Genomic DNA, 8377 nt, shown 5'->3' with positions numbered 1-8377 from the left:
AAAATGCGTTCGGACAAGTATTGAATCGATTCAACTTAGTTTGAATCTTCTCGGCAACAATTGCAATGACTTTAAAACAGCTAATTAAGCGGATTTATCAATTGATTTTTTGAAAAATTACGATTTTTTGATTAATTTAAATAAATCAGTGATTGTTGATTTTTGTAATAAAAATCAATTGTTGCCCCACACTGAAATCCAGACTTTGAGGAGTGAATGTGAAGTTGACAGTGGGACAGTTTGTTGACAGAACAAATGTCGGTCAAATGCGACAAGTCGCAAGATGATCGAGAGTTGGATGTCAGCTGGGCGTTTAATCATAGCTGACGTCAGGCAGCAATTAAGTCTCGGCTCCGAAACCCAAATCTAACCCATATTTAAAAGGAAATTTGTAAACAATGGGTTGGCAAGCGCGTGCCTAGATTGCGTCTAGCGTGTGTAAAAAGAACCACTCCGAATGTGGAGTGTGGGAGATTTCTTGTGGGAATCTGACCCGATCTGACCTCCGAGAGACCCGTAGGGGCGTTCCCATCCATTGTGCTACCGGTAGGGGCGCGTGCGGGGCCCGGGGGACTCCCCCTGCAGTACCACTAATTACCCCCGCGTAATAATGAGGCGGAAGTTGAGCAACTGGCAGGCGGGCAGCGGTACTCTGATTAAATTTGCTGCGAATGTTGTGCTGCAGTGTGGAAGAAGGCTGAAATATAAACACCGAAAAAAAATGCTGTTTTGATTCCACGGGCGTCTTCGATTGTAAGTCAGTGTGTCTCTGTGGCCGGATGCATCCAAAGCGTGACTTGAGTCCGTCTCAGGGCGCTAGGCGGACACGTAGCCACCTCCAGACACCTTTTTTTTTATCTGCGGATGTGTCTTGGCTGCGAATTGTCGCTTGATCAAGGCACACTGACCTACCGAATCATATTTGACTGGTATCAAGGTTACCCGTCAGAAATCGGCAACAATTGAAGTCTACCGCCAGTTGCTTGATTGCTTGATCAATTGGCTGTGTTTAAATCAACCAGGCTTTGCTTTGCCTGTGTGCGTTTCGTTTGAAAAAAATGCTGGAATGTGCAGGCAACAAGAGCGAATTGCCTAATTGAACAAAGCAATGGCAAGCTGATGGCCTTAGGCCGGGTCTCCAATTAACGCACGCGTCCGGCGTTGGCGGCGATCCGTTCGCCGTATAAATTACCATAAATCCGAGTGTTTTTTTCCTCTCCTTTCTTCTCCTCTCAAACGTTGCCCGGTTTGATTTCAGTTTAATTGCTTCATCTGGGCATACATTAGTGCGATATGGGCGTGGGCCGGTCGGCGCCCACTCTTTCTCATTCTGGCCGATTTTGAATTTTAATTACGATTATTCCCGGTTTCGGGCGCGCGTTTCTCTTTATGGGCCAAACGGTCAGATTACTCGGCCGACTGATTGATTTGCCATTAAAAGTGGCGCCCTCCGACCGGTCAGGTACCCGGAGGTACTGCCAATAAAGCTCGCTGCTCTAATAATAAAACTCTCATAAACTGTTCGCCTATTTGGTGTGTATGGCACGTACTGGCGATCGATCGCTTATTGATAACGCGGATTTATTGCCATTTCCCAGGTACTGTTGTTAAGCAAATGGAAAATATGCTCGACGATTCAAATTGATACCAGTCCGGTACCTGCATTGGTGGGCCATTCGAACGGGTCATGCCAGTACCGACTTAATTTGAACGGGCGTTTTAAGACTTTTGCAGTATGTATGAATCAAATCCTGCTAGATCCTGTTGTCGAAACGCGGGTCCAAAACTGAACGATTCTAACAATAAGCGCGCTCTCCTTAAAAAAATCCTAACTGCTTATCTGGGGCAAATATGAACTTGCATGTTTGGCAGCATACAGCAGAAAGTTGATTTTTTTAAGTGAGAAATTTTCATTGGCATCGCTTTAGGTCCTGATTTTTGTTCGCCTGTTTAATCGTGGACCTAAAAATGAACGTTCACGGCAAAAACGCGCTCGCTTTAAAAAATTCATATCTATTCATCTTGGGCAAGTACGAACTTCAAAGTTTCGTTAGGGACAGCAAATAGTCGAGTCTGAGAATTGAGACATTTTCGTTCAAATCGCATTGGATTCGATATTCTCCTGCTATTTGAAAGCGGTCTGAAAATAAAAGTTACTAGAAAAAAGCGACTGTTTCTTTAAAAATGCGTAACTATTCATCTGGGGCAAGTACGAACTTAAAAGTTTCGTCAGGCGCAGCAGACAGTCGAGTCTGAGAATTGAGAAATTTTCATTGAAATCGCACTAGATCCTGATTTTTATTCGCCTGTTTAATCGTGGGCCTAAAAATGAACGTTCACGGCCAAAAGCGCACTCTCTTAAAAAAATTCATATCTATTCATCTTGGGCAAGTACAAACTTAAAAGTTTCGTCAGGCACAGCAAACAGTCGAGTCTGAGAGTGGAGAAATTTTCCTTGAAATCGCGCGGGATTCTGATATTCTCCTGCTATTTGAACGCGGTCTGAAAATAAACGATAATAGAAAAAAGCGTCTGTTTCTTTAAAAATGCGTGACTATTCATCTGGGCTAAGTACGAACTTGAACGTTTCTGCACACATAGTAGACAGTTGTGTCTCAGTATAGAGAAATTTGCATTCAAATCGGACCAGATTCTCATTTTTGTTCGCCTGTTTAATCGTGGGCCTAAAAATGAACGTTTCTAGGAAAAAGCGCGCTGAGTTTTAAAATGTCGTAACTGTTCATCTGGAGCAAGTACAAACTTGAAAATTTTTCAAAACATAGCAGACAGTTTAATTTAAGAATTGAGAAATTTTCCATGATCTCACGCATGATCTTAATTTTTTTCCTGCTGTCTAAACGCGGGTGTAAAAATGAACATTTCTAGGTAAAACGGCCGTCTCTTAAAAAAATTGTAATTATTAATCGGAAGCAAATACAAACTTGAAAGTTTTGAAAATTATAGGAAACAGTTGAATTTTCGAATTGAGAAATTTTCATTGAAATCGCACTAGATGCTGATTTTTGTTCGCCTGTGTAATTGTGGACTTAAAAATGAACGTTCACGGCAAAAACGCGCTCGCTTTAAAAAATTCATATCTATTAATTTTGGGCAAGTACGAACTTAAAAGTTTCGTCAGGAATAGCAAACAGTCGAGTCTGAGAATTGAGAAATTTTCGTTGAAATCGCACTGGATTCTGATATTCTCCTGCTATTTGAACGCAGTCTGAAAATAAACGTTAATATAAAAAATCGTCTGTTTCTATAAAAATAAATGCGTAACTATTCATCTGGGGCAAGTACAAACTTGAAAGTTTTGCAGAATCAAGCAGACTATTCGATTTGACAATTGAGAAATTTTCATTGAAATCGCACCATCTTCTGATTTTTGTTTTGCTGTTTAATCGCGGATGTTCAAATGAACGTTTCCAGGAAAAAGCGCGTTCTGCTTCAGAACGTCGTAACTATTCATCTGGATCAGGTACGAACTTGAAAGTTTGGCAGAATATACTAGATAGTTCAATTTAAGAATTGCAAATTTCTCATTGAAATCGCGCTTGCTCTTGAATTGTTTCCTGCTGTCTAAACCGGGGTGTAAGAATGGACATTTCCAGGTAAAACGGCAGTCTCTTGTTCCTAAATATTAATGGTAAAATCCTAAATATTAATCGAGAGCAAATACAAACTTGAAAGTTTTGAAAAGCATAGGAGACAGTTGAATTTTCGAATTGAGAAATTTTTATTGAAATCGTACTAGATCCTGATTTTTGTTCGCATGTTTAATCGTAGGCCTTAAAATGAACGTTTCTAGCGAAAATCGCGATCGCTTTTAAAAATATGTAACAACTAAACTAGGGCAAGTGCAAACTTGAAAGTTTTGCAGAATCAAGCAGACTGTTCGATTTAACAATTGAGGAATTTTTATTAAAATCGCACTATATCCTGATTTTTGTTCGCCTGTTGAATCGTGGGCCTAAAAATGAACGTTCACGGCCAAAAACGCGTTCTCTTTAAAAAAATCATTTTTATTCATGTTGAGCAAGTACGAACTTAAAAGTTTCGTCAGGCACAGAAAACAGTCGAGTCTGAGAGTGGAGAAATTTTCGTTCAAATCGCACAGGATTCTGATATTCTCCTGCTGAAAGTTTCTGCTCAAATAGGAGACAGTTGAATCTCAGTATAGAGAAATTTTCATTCAAATCGGACCAGATCCTGATTTTTTTGCTGTTTAATCGTAGGCCTTAAAATGAACGTTTCTAGCCAAAAGCGCGATCGATTTAAACATTCGTAACAACTAATCTCGTGCAAGTATAAATTTGAAGGCTTTGCAAAATCAAGCAGACTGTTGACAATTTAACAATTGAGAAATTTTTATTAAAATGGCGATAGATCTAGATTTTTGTTTTGCTGTTTAATCGCGGGTGTTCAAATGAACGTTTCCAGGAAAAAGCGCACTCTTAAAAAAAAAGTACGGACTGAACTGTTGATCTGGAGCAAGTACGAACTTACAAGTGTTGCAAGATAACCATAGCAGAGAGAGAAAAATTTTCATTGAAATCGCATTAGTTGCTGTTTTTTTTCCTGCTGCTTGGACACAGGTGTAAAAATGAACGTTTTCAGGCAAAAGCGCGCTTTAAAAAAATCGTAACTATTAATAAATCTTAACCAGTCACGGTAGACAATTGACACATTGAAACCGCGTTAGATCCTCAATTTTTGCTGCTGATTAAACTCGGATCTTAAAATGAAAGTTTTCGGGCAAAAAAAATGCAAAAGCGATTGAAAGTGTTGTGGGGGTCTGATATGCATCGTTTTTTCAAACACTCCGTATATCCGACTACAGACTGTTTAATTTAAATCGACTGTCACAGCTGTGGACCCTAACAGAAGCGCTGTTGTCTTTCAATCCCCTTGTTTGCTATTGCTTCAAGCCCGATCCTTCACTTCGAGATTCGCAAAATATTCTATGGAGCGCTATTCTGGCATGCCGATTTTCGCCCACTTGACTTTTAATGATAGGTAGTAGAAAAATAATTGCAAAAACAATAGACATCGGGGCTCTGTTGTAGCGATCAAAACTCGACACATCCGATGAATGGAATGATGATGATATATTTAGTGAATGGATCGCTCGTCTAGATGAGGCATTCCATAGGCACACGTCACACCAGAACAATGGACGCATTTTCTTTATCTTCTCGTCGTAGTAGGCATTGTTTTGATGCGTTTTACGTCGCTCAGATGCTCGAGCTGATCAGCTGGGTTCGATCAATTGTTTTTGGTGGCATCGAACAATCGATGTTTTTCGCTGGCAAATTTTTGCAGCCATTCGGGCTGACAATGTCATGATCGCGCTGACATCGCGACCACTTGATAGATGGCGCTACCGGCACTAATCATAAATCGCATAAATTGTGAGTGTTGTGAGGCGCGTTTCGAATCGGGCCTAACGAAGTGTCGAGCTGGGTGACTGGCATTTTTTTCCTACTAGTGACCTGCGCCCACTCGAAACAGCAAACCCGTTAGCAGAAACTGCCAGTCACAAGCAGCGAGTGGGAGGCACCAAGAAGATTGAAATTCAAAAAAAAATGCCCTTTAGATCTTCGGAATCAGTCAACACTCAACACGCGTTGGTTGATTTTTATATTTGACACCTCAGTGTGCTTATCTCGAGTAAAATAGCCAGTTAGAGAGCGCATTATCAGACCGAACATGCCCCTATTCGTTCCGAACCAGATTCGGGCAATAAAACAAAGACGCATCGTCGTCGCACAGCCTCCACTGTACCCACGACGCATCTCATTAGTGTCTAATGGGTACGTGCGATGGGCGCGTTCTATTGGCGAGAACTGGCGCGGCCTGACCAATGGACGCACGAGGTCGTGCCCGATAGAAAATGGCCGGGCGAACCTGCACTCTACCGATTGGTGGACGGGCGACGTGCGGGGAGTGCCGGCGATTTGTTAAAAGTTGGCGGCGGATTTTTGTCGGTCGCTTGCCAAGTACCCGAATCGTGACTGAAAATGTTGCCGCACCATCGTCGGGTTTCACCGTTTATCGCCTTATTGCTTGCATCCGGGATTTTTGCTGATATTTTGCCATTTTTTTACAACCTTAACCTCTCAGTTTTACTGCTTTTGAGAGGAACAAATGAATTTGAAACTTGGCAATGGTAGGCATTGCTATGCAACCAGTCAACAAACATACACTGCCTAACTTGAGAAGAAATCCCCCAACTGCAACTGTAAACCTCTCTGATTAACCCCCCGAGGTTAAGACAGTAATTAATGGCTTTATGCTGATTTTTCGAGGATTTTCGGCTGGTTGCTTAGTGAAAACAGTCATTACACATGATGACGCATGGAAAACTTTTCATCCGCAAAATGCCCAACGTGAAAACGACCGATTTTCTTGCAAAAACTAACCTGAAAGCTGAAAGCTTCCTCCAATTCTGGTGCTAATAATGAACTTGTCAATGTTCAAGAGCAAGAACCCAATTGAAACGCATGCGATTCAAATGGTTCACTCCCATTTCGTGTCACGGCCCGAACCCGAAAAAAAATAGAAACCACTTTTAATTATTACATTCCGTTTGGTTCCGACTGTGTGAAGTGAAAATGATTAATCGAGATCGGGGCGGCGACTAATGGATCTAAGCGCTTTGCTTGTCGATCTCTCTTTCGGTTATTAATGTCTTTATTAAAACGACCATGATTTAATTAGTCGCTATATTGACATTGCGTGAGGATTCAAAAGTTGACACACCCTGTCAGCTGTCATTAAGTGTCACTGCTGACAGCTGTTGAGCAGGTATAACATCTATATCTCCAGGTTGAAGATATTTATGACGATTTGGCAAAAGCCGAACTCAAAAATGCTATATCTAATTGAATTATTAATGTTAAATCGTGACTCGCAAGATCCTGCATCCAGCATCAGCAGGTTCATTCATCCAGGCCTGTCGCAAGCATGTTATCCACGTTTCTAAAGAAGTTTTCTAACTTTTCGGCTGCGCCGAACAAGCCACTGCATCTGGAACTGTAAACCATTCGTGGTTGCGAAACGTCTGGAGAAATGCCTTTCTACGACGGCCTAAAACCCCGGAAATTCACCAGTTTTTAGCAATGGCCGCTAAAACCTAATTATACTGTTCCAGTTTGCAAGTGCGCAAAAAAATTGCAAGAAGTCTGTTGGACCACAAACGGGATTTTTGGGAAATTATGGCCGCACTTCAATTTTCGATCAGTGTACATTCACAGGTGGTTTGACGTTTGTTACACACGCGGCGCATCAGGATAGTGGTACTCATTAGGCACTGCTGGCAAATTGAAGTGGTCGTAATTCTAATTCTAATAATTAAGTACTATTGCAATATTTAAATTCAATCTACAGGAGCCCACTATACAGCTCGAATGGTTATAAACGTTTTCAAATAGTACAGAGTGTTCAGTTGATGCACCAGTAAATGTGCCAGCGTGGCTTCAACATGAAACCTGCGTCACAAATTAGAGGAGCGGCTAATTGTAGCCCCCTTGGAATACATTGTTGCCAGATTTTAGCTGATTTGAGGCGTTATTATAGAAAGAGAGAGAGAGAGAGAGAAAATGAGAAAGATATTAATATATATTTACCGAGTTATTTAAGATATTGATAAAATAAATTATTTCCGATTTAAAATGTCTACCAAAACTCAGTTTAAGATTTCTAATGTTGGAAGAATTTAAAAAAAATTAACTGAAATAATATACATTATAGTTTGAATAAATTTTACTTAAATAAAAACAGGGTAACAATATGCGCAACGATGTAAACAAACAAAATTAAATTTAAATAACCATTCTAATGTGAACTTAGCAGCAGTCTTTTAATGAAATTAAAATTTTCAGACCGTAAAGTTTGCACTGAAGTTCTTATTTCGTTAGAAATATAAAACATTGTTTCCTAAAGTTCTTCGATTGTAGGTATTCACTTCTGGTGAAGAGACTGTACTTTTTAAATGGTCCCAGAAGTAAAAATCAAGCGCGTTTAAATCGGGAGATCTGGGAGGCGAGTTTATAGGAGCTTCTTGACCTCTAGCAATCCAACGGCCTGGAAAGTGTTGATTAAGCCGAAACGAGTTAATTTTTTTGCGGGCAAACTAGTGTCCTTAAGAAAAAACAATAAGAGATAAAAAATTGATAAATAACTTGTAGTAAGTAAAAAAATTATGTTGATAAAAGTTTAAGTGCATACAAAAAAGTTCTGAACAAGACAAAAGTAGGAGTTCCACATTTCTACCCGGTATAAAAGTAAACTGAACTACAAAACACTACCATAGAATGGCCTTCAATTATCTTATAATGTGTACCAAAATTTAAGTTTCCAATGTTGAACCGTT

The 8377-nt window shown here is 40.2% G+C and overlaps 2 protein-coding genes across 2 annotated transcripts in view; one reads left to right on the top strand and one right to left on the bottom strand.

Moving 5' to 3' along the window:
* The window catches only part of LOC109545655 (transmembrane protein 14C), a 43357-nt gene that overhangs the window by 1289 nt on the left and 33691 nt on the right, over positions 1-8377 (top strand). The window lies entirely within an intron of this gene.
* Positions 1-8377, bottom strand: part of LOC109545627 (putative transcription factor SOX-15) — a 38482-nt gene that overhangs the window by 18422 nt on the left and 11683 nt on the right. The window lies entirely within an intron of this gene.

The sequence above is a fragment of the Dendroctonus ponderosae genome, unplaced genomic scaffold (genome assembly GCF_020466585.1).
Source record: "Dendroctonus ponderosae isolate FM_Combo_2020 unplaced genomic scaffold, Dpon_F_20191213v2 Dpon_F_20191213_10, whole genome shotgun sequence".
NCBI lineage: Eukaryota > Metazoa > Arthropoda > Insecta > Coleoptera > Curculionidae > Dendroctonus > Dendroctonus ponderosae.
This window is presented reverse-complemented; position numbering and strand designations above follow the sequence as displayed.